Here is a 14,882-nt window from a genome sequence, read left to right as displayed (position 1 = left end):
AATTAGCAAACAAAGACATGTTCATGTAGATAATGGTTAACAACTAGAAAAATAGTTTCAAGATAATTACAACGTATCCTTTTTATGTCACTTTTCTATCTGTAGATTGGAAGAAGATGCCACCGAACACCAACCAAGAGGAATTTGCAGGAAGTGTGTTTGTGGCGGCAATCAAAAGTGTGTTTTAATTTTAATAAAAGAAATGACTAGTTGACTCAGTGCAACACAGTAAGGTTATATTATGCAAAGGAGGGTAAATGACCCACATGATTAAACACTAAAAGTAACATAGTGCCCCGTTTATGACACGCTGCTCCGGCCTTTCTCCGCTGCTTCTTCCTCAGTCCTGACACTCAGCCTTGAGCCGCACTGCAGTCAGAATCAGGTACGTAAAACAATAAAATAGGTATTATACCAACAATGAGGCTGCTAACAAGTTAAATTCTACCAAAAACAGTGGATGGACTCAAATGCAAATACTCAGCCAATGTTAACCCGAGTATTTTTTACCTAAAATTCCTAATGTTACCGATGCAGTTGACCAGACTCTGTGATGTCCTACTCCTTTCACCACAGCGTTCAAGGGAAAGATGTCGGTGCAAAAAATTTAAGAGTAAACCATGACAGTTTTTTAGACCCTGCCTCTTAAAAGAATCAGAGTCGAGAATCACTAGAAACCTGAATCTAAAAAAGGAATTGGAATTGAAATCAGAACTGGAATCGTTCAAATTCAAACAATGCCCATCCCTGCTCAAAAGAGCTTTTTGCCTGGTTCCCACGGCATGATTTTTATGCCGATTTTTGACCCGATCTTCCCCCTTCGACATGCCTCAATCATCGTGATGGCTCTTAAGATAATCTTATGAGATATTCCTGCTGTGTGTGGTGTGTTGAGTGATCTAGTCTGCTCGGAAGGAAGTCAGAACCACTTTGACCTCAAATCAGGGATATTCTACATGTTGGATTACCTGGGCCCGATATCCTACCATGTGGGATTTTCCTTGAGGACAAATGAGCACACAGACTGTTGAATGTGACATGTAGCCAAATCAGAAAGCGAGGTGACAGAAACACAGTAAGGAATTACTCTGCACTCACGTTTGATCTCGAGAGGGTTTACAAGATTTTCCGTCTGACGTCTGAATGTTTGTGAGTGAAATCTGTTTGTGTTTGGTGTGTTGTGCTTGCCGTGTGGCTGTGCACGACACACCAAACCTGTTATATCTACGATTTCTTAATGTCATTTGTGGGGTCTCTCAGGTTTTGAAAATTACCGACAATACTTGCCATTTGAACCAGGCTTTAGATGCACGCACAAATATAGAAAATATTAGTAAAATTAAAATTAAATAAAAAGGAACAACATTGAAGTCAAAACTTTAAAAGCACTTTTGAAGGACATAATGGCTGCAGAAGATCTTTGTTGCCCACACACATCACAACCTCTAATGACTGAAGAAGTTTGCAGTTAAGCATAAAATTATTGATACCCCTGGCAGATTTAGATTTGAAGTAATTCTTTATTTTTTTCTGACTGGAAGTAATATTAATGTTTTGGAGTGGTCCAGCCAGCCAGAGTCTTGAATCAAACAGAGAATACATAAAGGGAATCACAACAGTAGAACGGTCATAAAACAGATTCTTAGGAAAGGTATAAATAATTTTAAGTGCTATTTCTTCACAGTCAATCACAACAGAGTAGTTGTTTTACTTTTTTTAAACTGATACGCTTCTACATTGTGCTTTCTTTTGGAAGAAACAAACTTCTTGGTCGAATTAAAAATAATTCTTCAGCTTGCGAGAGGAATAAATAAGTTTCAACCAACTAAACCACAGCATTCTGCAGAAGAACTGCACAGTTCTTGTTTTTTTTAGCATTTATATTTCAGCATGTGCTACATCATGGGCTTTTATGATTCTCTTGAAAATGGAAATTTAATCAATTTCCACCATCTTCATGTTCGGGCACACAACAAGCTGAAGCGCTGACAGCTCATTCTATATAAATGATTAAGAGCTGAGGAATTACAGCTCAGCGATAAACCCTCGTGTTCCACATTTTGTTCTAATGGAAACCCACCAGATATCACCACTAGCCTACTTAGAGCCACTGAAGAGGCCAGAGGCCCTGTCAACAACTGAAAAATTGTGCCATTTCAGATTTAAATCTCAAATTATCCTCAGAATTCAGGAATAATGCTGTTTTTTCTGTGTCATTGTGTAACATCCCATTTTTACATCTGTGGAGTGTTAGTTATTGCAACTCTCCAACTCTCCAGCCTGTTGAAATGCTGAGTTTAGGGAGTGTTTGATAGAAAAATGTGACATACAAAACCCGCAAGGATGTCTTCTTCCTTGTATTGCTGAGGCTACAGGCCCAATAACAGTCAGACATTTCCTCTCAAGCACTGATTACCAGTTTTCTTATTTTCTTTAGGAGGAAAAATGATGAACAACCCTGGGGTCTACACATGCATTCAGGAGTAAAGCTGCTGTTAACAAGCTGTGACAAATATTTCACCTTTTAGCAAAAACACCCCCACGTACCTTACAGGTTGTTAACAGTTGCATAACAACAGAGGGACCTTAGTCGACTTTTACATCAAGCATCTGTTCAGCGAATTCCCTGAGGATGTAAAAAAGTACAGCAAAGTCACAACTACATAGTCAAGGACATAGATGGTCCCAGTGCTTACACTTGCTCTATGACCTTAGAGGTTTGCTGCCAATAACACTATTACAGAAGATCTAAATAATTTCTTGACTTCACAGAAATGTGTTGTTTTTAAACCTTTATGTAACCAGTAAATGATTTTTTTAAAAAGTGGTATGCGCAAATATCTTCAAAATATTTCAATTCATTTATCACCAATAACCAACTATAAGCATCACTAACAAGAATAGGCAACCTAATCCCATACAGAACCTAATTGTAAGATTCTGCCAGTATCAGATTAACACCTTTAATAAAACAAGATGGTTTCATTAGAAAAAAAGGAAGATTTTATCCCTTTTCCTAACATTTAAGTTCATGGAAGTTATCCATTTACTCTTATTGGAGATGCATTAAGAAACTGTCTGGTGAATTGGACGATTGCAGCTTCTGGACGACTTTCAGCTCTGCCTTGGCTTACAACAACACTGATTCTGAGTAATTCAGACTAAACTAAAATATGTTCAGTGTCAGAGAGGTGTTTAAAGTATTTTCAGTGAAAATAATAAAATGTAAGTAGCTATTTAAAACAAAACAGTTTTTTTTTTTTACAATACGTCACATGCGTGTGGTTCATTCAGGCCGCAAGCGAGTCAGAGAGAATGGGACTTTTAGAAAACAGGAAGACTGAACAGAGTTCTGCAATTTCGTTCTATTTTATACTTTTAAAAAACTTCAAGCCTTTGTTTGTCATGGAACATGTTGGATTTGGAAATGTTGGCAACCTTTTGGAAATTTCAGATGTCTTCGTGTGGAACTCTCAATATCTTTCTTTAAACAAAATAATGTCTTCATACATATCATAAAGAAAAAATCTGGACATTTTGTGTTCTGGGACTTTTGACGTGTCACCACTTACAAACATACAATATATAAGCATTTTAATTTGTAAAAGTTTAGGAAGAGTAACCTTTAGTTTATAAAGCCGTAATCTTTTCTTAATTTTTACTTTTAAAACACATCTGAGAGGAAAGGTTCAAGCTGAGGAGGAAAACTTTGTGACACAACTGAGATGTGTGACTGGTTTTTTGATGGAGTATGACTAGAACACGTTACATGGAGTGTAACACAAGTAGCATATGATCTATCATCCTCCCTTCACGCACACTGGAGCCTGGGAACGATGTGATTTGTGTGGTTTTTTGGGGGGGGGTTTTCTGGTGAAAAGAGCTGAGCTCTTATACCTTGTTGTGAAAAAAGCTTTAGTGTTTCTCCTCTAGGATGACGCTTCCAGCAGAAGGGGTTTGTGGGACTAGTGCCCTCTGGCACAAAGGTGATCCAACCCATGGCATTGTATGTTTATGGGCATTTATACCATTGTTTGTCTTACATTAAACTGTTAGAAGATAACATTAGAAATCTTGGATGACTTACTAAATCTGAAACTGCCTCTAAACTTCTCAGCACTCCCATCACAAGTTCACCACATCATCACAGGATGTGTGTAACTTTTCACATCATGCTCTCTTTCACAATACGTATTTGTTACTTCTTAATTGGGTCATAATGTTTTTTTCAATTTCTAACAAAACATAATACTTTATGGGTCAGACAGCGAAACAGTTTATCAGATTACAAGGCTGTCAAACAAGAGCAAGTGGCTCTTCTCCAAAGCAAGTGGGCTTGTTTTAAATTCATCGGAGCAAGAGGAACAGCTCGAGCGCTCCTCAGGTGGCCCACCACGTCTGTGGCAGCAGCTCAACTCGTCTGCGTTTTCCAATTCAGGTCTGTCGCTCCCACACAGATACACCTCCTCCACCGCATACTGAGACAGCTAGGCTCTTTTCTCCGATTCTCTCAAAGCACGGAGCTCATGTCATAAAGTAAAGCTGTGAAATTGATTATACTGTGGTAGTTTGTTATATACCACTGCTTGTATAAGTTCATTGAAGACATATCTATAAACTCATGAGGGGCCTCTTTCTATAAGGAATACTAGATTACCAGAAAAGCACCAAGAGTTTAATTAAGTAATTACATTATTACATGCAAGTTGTATTTAACGTAATCTATAATCCCCTTAATAAATATCCAAGAATGAAGGCTTTATTTATAGCACTTTTAATCGGTTCTCCTATAATCCAGGATGTTACATCATGATATTAAATAGACAGTAAATCCTCTAATTGATTTCTTAATCACAGTGATCTCCATCTATTTTGGGGTATCAGAGTAAATGGGAGTAGATTTTTGTTTAAAATAAGAAGGAACTAATATACACAACTAATATACTGTCCATGCTCCTCCTTTAGAGGAGCATGGACAGTATATTAGTTGTGTGAAAAACCTCCAAATACCTGTTTCATCAAATGGATAAAAGTTTCACATGGTCTGACAGCAAAAACCAGTTAATTAAGATGTTGTTAAAATCTAATTGGCATTGACAATAAATATTGACACAAGGTAAAAAAAAAAAAATACATTCCCAGGTTATATGATCCAAATCAGTAGGCCTGCATGACACTGAAAGACATTTCACTGGTCTTTGACTAATAGAAGATCTTGGGAGTCTCATTAAGTGAAATTTGATATAAAATCAATGACCTCTTCCTTTGCTTACATGAGAGCTGAGCTCAATCAACAGTCATTAACTATCTCCCTCTTTGATATCTGACCCACAGGGAATTATATGAGATTTGGAGTAACACAATTTAAAAATTCTTTGCTTTTGGATATTTTTTGTTTGTTGTTTTTTATGTTTATTGCTCTTTAATAATGAGTAAACATTGCTCTTAACAAAACAATTTTTCTATTATCTACAGTTTTCAAATTAAAAATCACCACTTATCAACACAAATTGGCTTGGGCGGTAATGCAGCAAGGCGTACCTGTGTATAGAAATAGCAACAGTGCTGCTTAATATAAATCTGTTACATCTGCCTTTAAGTATGGAGATTGTACCAATTTCAGCACTTCTTCTGCAATTCCTGTTGTGTGGTGGTATGATTTCCTCAATGTCACTGCAAGTTTATTTATATTGCACATGTGTAAAAACAACCAAGACTAAGCAAAGGGCTTTACGGTCAAGCTAAATCAAGTTCATAAAACCAAGATGATAAATTCCAATAAAACCAGTATAAAAGTTACCATGAAGAAATGTAAAGAAAAAACTAATAAGACAGATTTAAGAAAGCTGAAAAAATATAAACTCACGGAGTCTGATATTCAAACCAGATTAAAAAGATTAGTTTTAAACAATGCTAACATTCTGGGGCGGCTACAATGAACACAATTTGCATTTTAGTCTGGATACTGAAACATCTAAGAGAAACTGCCTGGTTTACGGGAGTGCTCTTACAATGTGTGGGTGTTGAGGACATCAATGTCATGAACTGTGAGGCTGTAGCTGAACCAGACTGCAGACAGAAACTTGGAAGCCGCATATTGAGAAACAACTTACAACAGGCATGAGGATAACAGGAGCATGACTAGAAATATGAACGGGCAACTGAGTAGAGTAACAGACCATAAGGTAGTGTGAAGGAAGGATCCAGTGAGGCACAAGAAGATCCAGTGAGTATATAAACTGAGGTAGAGGTAGAAACATGACAGGCAAACCAGATGAACTAATCAGAGAAAATGAGTTGCAGCTGAAGCAGAGAAGATGGCACAGCAGCTGTAGGAGAGAGGCTAATGAACACGAATGGAGCAGAAACACAGAGAAACCCAGGAAAGCATCGAACAGAAATCTAACAGAACATAAAGAACAAATTTACCACTTAAGCCCAATGGTCTATTTTCCAAAAAATGCATATGGCATTTCTCAACTTGTACAATGCCTAAACTGCTAATCTTGGTATCAACTAACAGAAAGGACCTGGAGGATGATGTGGATGTTGAAATTTAAGAGTAAATTATTCTGGGCCTGAGTAAATGAGGTTTAAATGCCAAAATGCTAAAATAAATTCTGTCTAACAAAAACTAGATGTTTCCATAACCTCTTGCTGTAAAGAAGGAAATAAACACAATAAATTATAACTGCAACATCTGACTGACATCAGTAGCCAGTATGGTGTCAACACAAGAAATTGAAATGTAACATGTTAAGACTTTTTTGCATGGTGTTTGAGCTGTGAATATAAGAATGAAGTAGATACTTTTGTAGAGGACTCTCAGATAAAGATGTGGAGCTGTGACAAGTGTGTGTCATTCTCAGAGTTAGTCAGTAACGAGTGTGCAGTGTACAGAACCTAACCCCTGATTGTCATCTCAGTATCGTGACAATCACGTAATTAGGATGTGTCTAAGTATTATGTATAAGTATTAAAGTACAGGTGTTAAAATTTTATGATGAGTCCAAAAGAGGACTGGAAGCCAGTGGTTCCAGGTTGTAGTGGTATGTTTCTGCCGCATAGTCCCAGTTAAATATGAGGTCAATATTGCATATTCTTAGGAATGACTTTGAATGCAGAAACATGATATAACAACAGAACTTACCAAATCTTTCTAACTTGAGAAAGCTTGCAAGCATTACATCCAAATTCTTAACTACATTGAACCTCACAGCTGAGAGAAGCAACTGAACAACAGTCCCCTAAAGGGCAGTGCGCATTGGCGGTATCAAAAAATCTGGAAAATCCATCATTATTTTCTATGGAAAAACCAACACTTGCAGCATTTGGCCGGTGCCAACTGAGCCTTTACAGACCTTTTCTATTAGAGGAGTTGATACCCCTCAAAAGAACATCAATACAAATGCCACAAAATCCCGTCTCTTGTACGTGTTCTTTGAAAGTTTGAACGTTCTTCTTCTGTGGATGTGTTGTAGTGGCAATTTGAATTGGGAAAGTAATTCAAAATGGGGGAGGAAAGATCAAATTTTTTAAGGGTTCACCTCGGAAACCTTTCAATATAGGGACAAAAGCAAAAATAAAAAAAATGCCTGGTAATCGTTTTCTCACAAGATTGCCTATTTTGATTAGAAATCTAGTTAAGATATAAAGAAGAATTGCTAAACTACTAATGTGAAGTAGTTTAAAATATAGAAAGATTAAACATTTCATGGTATAACAAATTCATTTTAGTGTGGTAACTAATTTATTTATGTTTCTCATGGAAAGCTAAGTACATAACTGCATTGGGTTAAAACCCACAGAAATAGTGATCTGTTCTGTTTTGCCCCACTTCAATGTGTGGTGCCAAAAGATGCAGCACTCCCGATGTGCATTGCCCGTAACTGTACCATCAGCTCTTGTTTTTCAGGTTGATTTAAACTAGTCCAGAGCAAAACGTACATTATCGATTACAAATTCAACTCACGACCACAAGATTGTTTGATTCACAACATCAAACACTGCAGAGAGATCTAAAAACACTGAAACAGCAGAATTTTCAGAGTCGCCAATCAAGAAATTGTCATTGAAAAGTCTTTAAAGGGATGTCTCAGTACTGCGATGTGCTTAAAAACCACACTGGAAATTTCACAAATGTTGGAGGTGATTAAAAATCTCTGAGGTTGGATAAAAACTACTTTTATTAAAACCTCAGAGAAAAATGGCAATTTTGACATTGGTCTGTAGTTAGAGAGGCTGGACAACAGCATGCTTAAAAGCCACTGGGAGCCTAATGAGAGCGACATGTTAATCAAAACAATAGTGGTCAAACCAAAAGTGTCAAATAAGTCTTTGAAAGACGAGATGGAACACAGTCTAAAGGGCAATGTGAACATTCCCTTTCAGCATAAAAAATGTAACAGGCTCAATCTGCACAAATACAGCTTCTCCACAGCAACGCCTTATGTTTAGCACAATAATTAGGCGATATTGTTTTGATACACGTATTTCTGAAACCACTACCTCTTTAATCAATTGGTATTTGAGTCTAACTCATGTGAATAAACATTCACTCCATGGTGTTGAAGCTGATAGCTTCATTTAGCAAAGTGTTGCTATATTCTAACACGAATATGTAAAGTTTTAATCTCTTAATGACAGAAATTCTGTAATCTACATTGTACAAACTAATCAAAGCAAACATTTCTTGCATCTTTTTGTAACTGTTGAAAATCTATAGCAGGAGCTTCTAGACGCTAAAGACCAAAGCAGAGTAAGCTAAAACTGTTCAACAGTCTATATGATGCAGTCTCCTCACAATAAGATGGTGTTCACACAATAACCAGAATCAAAATGAGAACTGACTAGATATGGGGAAGAGTATATGATCCATTGTCAGTCACTTCGAACAATGTTTTTTTATCTGCAAGTATGCAGCCTGCTGAAAAGGAGATGAATGACATGTGAGCTAAACCCCATCCAAAGAAAAAGGTACAAAATTTCGGATTCTTCTTCAGCTACCACTTGTTGAAGAGAAGCAGAATTTCTCTGTAGCGACATCTATTGCTTAAAATGAAAACTGCAGTGAATGCAGTAAACCTGAAGAAGCATTATGAAAAGCAACACTGTTCTTGCTGATGATGGAACAAGCGTGAGAAAGGACCCCCACAAAAGTATACCTGAACGCTTAAAAGTAAAACTAAAATCAGATAATCAAATGGAATGCCCTGAAATATTCTAACACATATATTTAGTCATTGTACATTACAAGCCTCTCTATGCAGATGGTATCGCTATACATCCTAGTACTTTTTTAGAATGGATATTGTCCGTCCCTAAACGTGAAAACCTTAAAGAACCTTTCATGGTTGTTCTTTACTCAGGATTCCCCACAAGGATAGATCCAGACCCCAACATGTCACTGACAATATTGAGTAAATAATTATTGGTTCATTGTACCAATTACAAATAAAGAGAAACATTATACTCCTGCCAGTTTGTGCCCTCTGGGAAACAACCCAGTAAGATGAATAAGTACAATTAAACAAGGAAGCTCAGACAAGCGGTGATTTAAAGAGGGAAGATCCTGAGGATGAATAAGTTATAAGGGCATCTACATGGAAGGCAACTGAGACATGAAATATTAACTCACCATTTGATTTAGAGCATGAGTTAAGGTTAGGAAAACTCCTGGAAATAATGACCCACTGTCCACAAAAAAAAAATATTTTAAGACCAGACCTTAAATCCAAACACATCAACAGTCAGGAAATAATGTTTGACTGAACATCTAAGTGACACTCTGTAAATCTCTGTAATTCTCCAAATCTGTCAAAGATCTGCATGCAGAAAACGACCACTGCTTCGCTCGTCTTGGCTACATGACTCTCATTGTACACGCCCAGTTTTTGTAGAGCTGGCAGGTCAAAGTCAACCATATGGTCCAAGAAAGTAAGATAAATTACAACCTAATGTAAACTGACTCTTTTGAAACAAAAAGTGAACTAAGAGCAAAGATCTTTGAAACAATGTCAGTGAAATCTCCCTGTCATCTCCAACCCACTCCACAGGAGATTAGAAATTATTCCACACTAAAAGGTAATTGCAGCTCTCCACAACGCCAGCACAGGAATCTGTCTCATCTTTACCATGGAAACAAACACCATACCACATGCACGCACACTGACAGAGCAATTGCTATGGCATCCAGGACTAAGGCGACCAAAAGCTTTAAGCGACCAGAACAATTTACTCTGCAGCGAACTGCACACTCAGTCAACCCTGCTGTCTATCATTCTCGTACTCTTTCCATCTCTTTCCTCTCTTTCTGCAATTATTCTCCTCTGTCATTAGCCAGTCAAATTACCTTTTATCAGCAGAGGACAAGGTCAGTTGGAGGTTCTCTCATGTAAGTGGTGACAGAGGAAAAGAAGCTCTGTGGGAATCCCAAGAGATGCCCAAAGATGCGGCTGAGCCGGCACCGCACGCATGCATCCACAGCCACTATCACCGCCGGTGAGATCAGCGGCAGCAGAAGCAGATCGGATAGGGGAGGGGAGGAAAATATGAAAAAAAAGACGAGAGAGGGGGCTGCTCTATCAGCAGCAGGAGCATTACATCATAGGCTGCCTCTGTGGAAGGGTGGGAGAGGAGTGGACAGGGGAAGGGAGGTGCTCCTTGAAACGGCGCACTCCCTGTCACTGCTTCAGTGCATGCACAAGCCCAAATTTAATATTTATGATCTGGTGACTGCAAAATGCTCTCAGTGGTTGGAGTCAGACCTATGAGATAATTCGGTCAACTGCTCTTAATTGTATATGATCACTGGGCTTTGTTGTCAGAATGGATGATGTACTCTATGATGTCTTCATCCTTCTGGGGCAAAGACTGTGTCTGTGTGTGAGCGTAGGTCTGGAGCATAGAAGCCCCCGCAGTATCTATTGTGTGCCGCAATTCGATTGCGTGACCAGTGCCTGCCTACCAGTGCTCACAAAGCATGCTGATATTCAACCTCTTTGAAAGGTCATTCCAGATTGCTTGAGGTGGTTGAGAGTGAATAGGTACAACTGTAAGAGCGACGATTAGTGTTAACTTGCCTGTCACAACAAATTTGTCAGAAACTGTTGCTTGAATATGCCAGTGGTGCACAACAACTGTCAACGGTAATGAAAGTACCTCTTCTGTCAGTTTAAGGGTTTTTAACATAAAAGCGATCTGGTATTCATTAAGTTCTAAAATGAATTAAATCTATCGTCAAGAGTGCAAAATCACACACCAAGGATTCACAGTTATTATTTATTTATAAAAGATGAAGGAGGAAAACTTTCTCAACTCATCATGGGCAGTGAGCCGCCAATCAGAACTTAAAGAAATTATCTTTTTCTGATCAGTAAAAGATGCTAAGTGCTACCACATCATGGTGACAAGAACTCTCTTCAAAATGGAAGCTGTTACTGTGGGAAGAAGACTCTGTATAAGATATTTTCAGCATCAGTGAGGTATTTAAAAAGGAAGTCAGCACTGTAATGTACTGTCACGGTAGGCACTGCCTACCCTAGGCAATTTGTAAAAAGTAATTTTAGATGCCTTACAATAATTTCATCATTTTAAGCCAGCTTGAAATCCCTAGAGTTAGGCATAACTGAATAGAAACAACTTGAGATTATTCTCTTCTAATTTGTCAGGTGTGTGGCTGTGCTGTGAATATAGTTTATTCAACAGGATCATATCCAGGCAGGCAAAGTTGGGTTCTGCTTTTGTCGTTGGTCATTATTCGAACATATGCAAACAGTTGAAGTACAATTTAAAAGGTACACTGAAAGGAAGACTGCTGCACTGCCTTTAGAACTGATTCTTGCATTGACCAAGTAATAAAGTTCAATTAAAAGTGTCCTCACAAGCAAAAGGACAGCCTTAGTGTGGCCACAATGTTCTTCATCTTTATTTGAAGTTTAGTGGAAGTACAGACTTAGGGCCTTACGTAAGAATAGCTCTCCTGATACTGTGGTATCTCTCATAAAAAACACATGTCGTTAAAATTAGTTGATAGTACACGTTTTATAATAACTGATATCAAAAGGATAAAGATTTAGATGGCAAGCATCTGGCACTACAACCCAGAAAAATATTCTAAGATGTTTTGGTAGGTCTTGAGTTGTGTTAGGGAATCTGTTAATTTAGACATTTGCGATGCTATTCATTTTGACTATATAATGAGTTTTTGTCACATAGCTGAGATTGCTGTATGCACACATATTGATATAAGCAATAACTATTTTATCTATTGTGCACAACTCTGTGTCTGCCACTGTCTGCTTGACCTGAGAACTTGCCACACTTTAATGAAAAGCACAAACGTGTAATAAGATATTAAAAAAATTGTGAGATGTGTCCGTTTTTCATTTAGGCTAGAGAGAGCAAAATCTTCAGCAGATAACAGGAAGGCTAAATGAGGCAGTGCAAATTTGATGTCTTCCAGCTTTTGACCTTTCAGCTAGTAAGCTGGATCTGGAAATGTTGGCAGCCTCTTGGAAATTTCAGAGAATAAGGTAAGGATGTACTGTACATTCTCTAGGATATTCCCATGGAGACTGATATTTTTGTAATGCTAGCCACGCTAACTCCGCTAATCGCACAAAAACACTAAAGCTAGCTTAAAATGTTTACTCTGTAATCCATTGTTTTAAAATAAAAACCAGATTTGCTCTCCGAAGCAGTGTGACTTTGCCTCTGCTCCTAATATTAATAATTATTGAATGTGACAAATGTGTATTTTTGCCAAGGACAGTCGGCACTTGTTAGCACATCTTGAAAGCTTCAACGTTTGATTGCTAAATCAATTTTTAATGGCACAGCTTAGTAGAAAAATATAGTTGTGCATTAGGTTCAAACTTTGGGAAAGTCTCAAAAGTTTTGTCACACAGTTTTCTGCTAACGGCACTCTTGTAGTAAAACAGCAGAAGAAAACAAAGCCCAGCAGCATTATTATTGTAGGTCATAGGATTTACAAACGTTTTAACTTCCAAACCACAAAATACTTTTGGAAGAGGTTTGAAACATGTGTCTTTTGAATGCGTGAACACAACAGTTTTTATCTCTGCATCACATCAAATGATGACCGAGGGAAAGACACCTCTTCCGTAAAAACAGTTCTGCTCAGTTGATCAGAACTGGCATTTTCTCAGAACCAGCTCATTCATTTTCATTTACCCATTTGTGCTGTAACAGGGTCTAAGCATCGCTCTCAGTCATCAACTCGCTGCATTCCTGATGTGAAACCTAAAGCTTACACACTTGTAAAATATGTATATATTTTTAATTTAGATTAGCTGTTTTTTACATATATTGTATAAAACAGCTAAAAGAAAGAAAGAGGAAAACTGGTAAAGTTACATGTATAAATTCAAAAAAGCTAGGCATGTTGTACAAATTAATGTTGCATCCATTTACCATCAAATCAAAACTTACATCAATACCATATTTCAGCTGCTAGTCTATATACTTGTGGGAACTGCACTTTGTGAGTAGCCAGCCTATTGACAATATAACTTTATAGTGTATTTTGCTGCATTTATGTGCATTGCATCCTAGTAAATAAAAGCTGTCAACTTACTAATGCATATTATCTAGAGCAATCCCTAATTTTTACATGCAAGAAAGCCATTTTGTTTTTAAAGTTAGAATTTGTGAGAGTTCTAGTTGATTTTTCTGACTAGGAACAAATGGATCTGTTAGTCTGAGTTACAGCTGTAGTTGCAGCTTATTGTGACAGATGATTTTAAATGAAGGTAGCGAGTTTGAACTGGAGTAAATATAACAGTTCTGAGAAGCAACAATGACAGGGTACAGAAACCTTGACCACATATGTAAAAACATTCTTGAGGGTGACATCATGCATAGAAAGAATTTAAATATTTTAACAGAAAATAGGCAAGTTGCTCTTCTTAATGCTTAAAAAACAGAGAATTAAGATGCACGTTTAAAACTTGGAGTTATAGTTGTCAAATAAATAAAAATAACATGATTTCAAGAGCAATACATCCAAAAAGGCAGAGAAAATAAAAGAGCATGAAAAATCTAATCAATTGCCCTTTTGTCCATCTCTCTTTTTTAAGGGAGCGTACAAAATTCCTCACATGCCAAGTAGTGTAGGTTGGCTGGAATGCCTGCAGTACTAGGACAAGGCTGTAGGATTTTGACACCATTCAGCGGAAAACGTCTGAGGAAAGAGGCTACCACAGAATGTAAACAGCACTCCAGATGGACCTGACCTTTGCTAACATGAATTGACTGAACCCTTTCTGACCGCAGGGGACAGCAGCTTTGAAATATTATTGCTGCAGAACACAGACGAGCCTCTTTGCCTAAGAACTCTTCTGTCTCACTGTTGCAAACAGATTAAAACTTCTTTGTAAAAAAAAAAGGAAAAAGAAGGGGGAAATGGCAGCAATTTATAGCAAGTGACTGACCTCAGCGTGAAACCATCCCATTTTTCACAATAAAGATCTGTTTCAGAAACGTTTGCGAAAAATTATTAAAAACACAATAACACAATGAAAAGTGAAATTTTGTTAAATTATGGGGTACCATATTAAAAGTCCTACATGTGGAAGCAATTGTATATTGCCAGCCCATTTGTAAATTACAGCTATGACCCTAGCACAAACAAAAACATTAGAGGTTTTTACTGAAGTATAAAAAAATGGGTTTCTTTGAAAGAAATTAGCTCCAACATTATCGGAGGGACTTTTTTTTGGTAGATGCTGCTCAGTTCAAGTTCAAGTTGAATTGTATGCAAATAGTTTCAGCACTGTTTGGTGTATTTTACCACAGGACTGTTATGATTGCATCTCCCCTTAGGCATGGAGGCTGTTTCCTGTTTTGCTCTGCTGGCAGCA

Source organism: Girardinichthys multiradiatus, chromosome 2 (assembly GCF_021462225.1).
Source record: "Girardinichthys multiradiatus isolate DD_20200921_A chromosome 2, DD_fGirMul_XY1, whole genome shotgun sequence".
NCBI lineage: Eukaryota > Metazoa > Chordata > Actinopteri > Cyprinodontiformes > Goodeidae > Girardinichthys > Girardinichthys multiradiatus.
The sequence above is the reverse complement of the archived record's forward strand: the minus strand, read 5'-3'. Positions refer to the sequence as shown.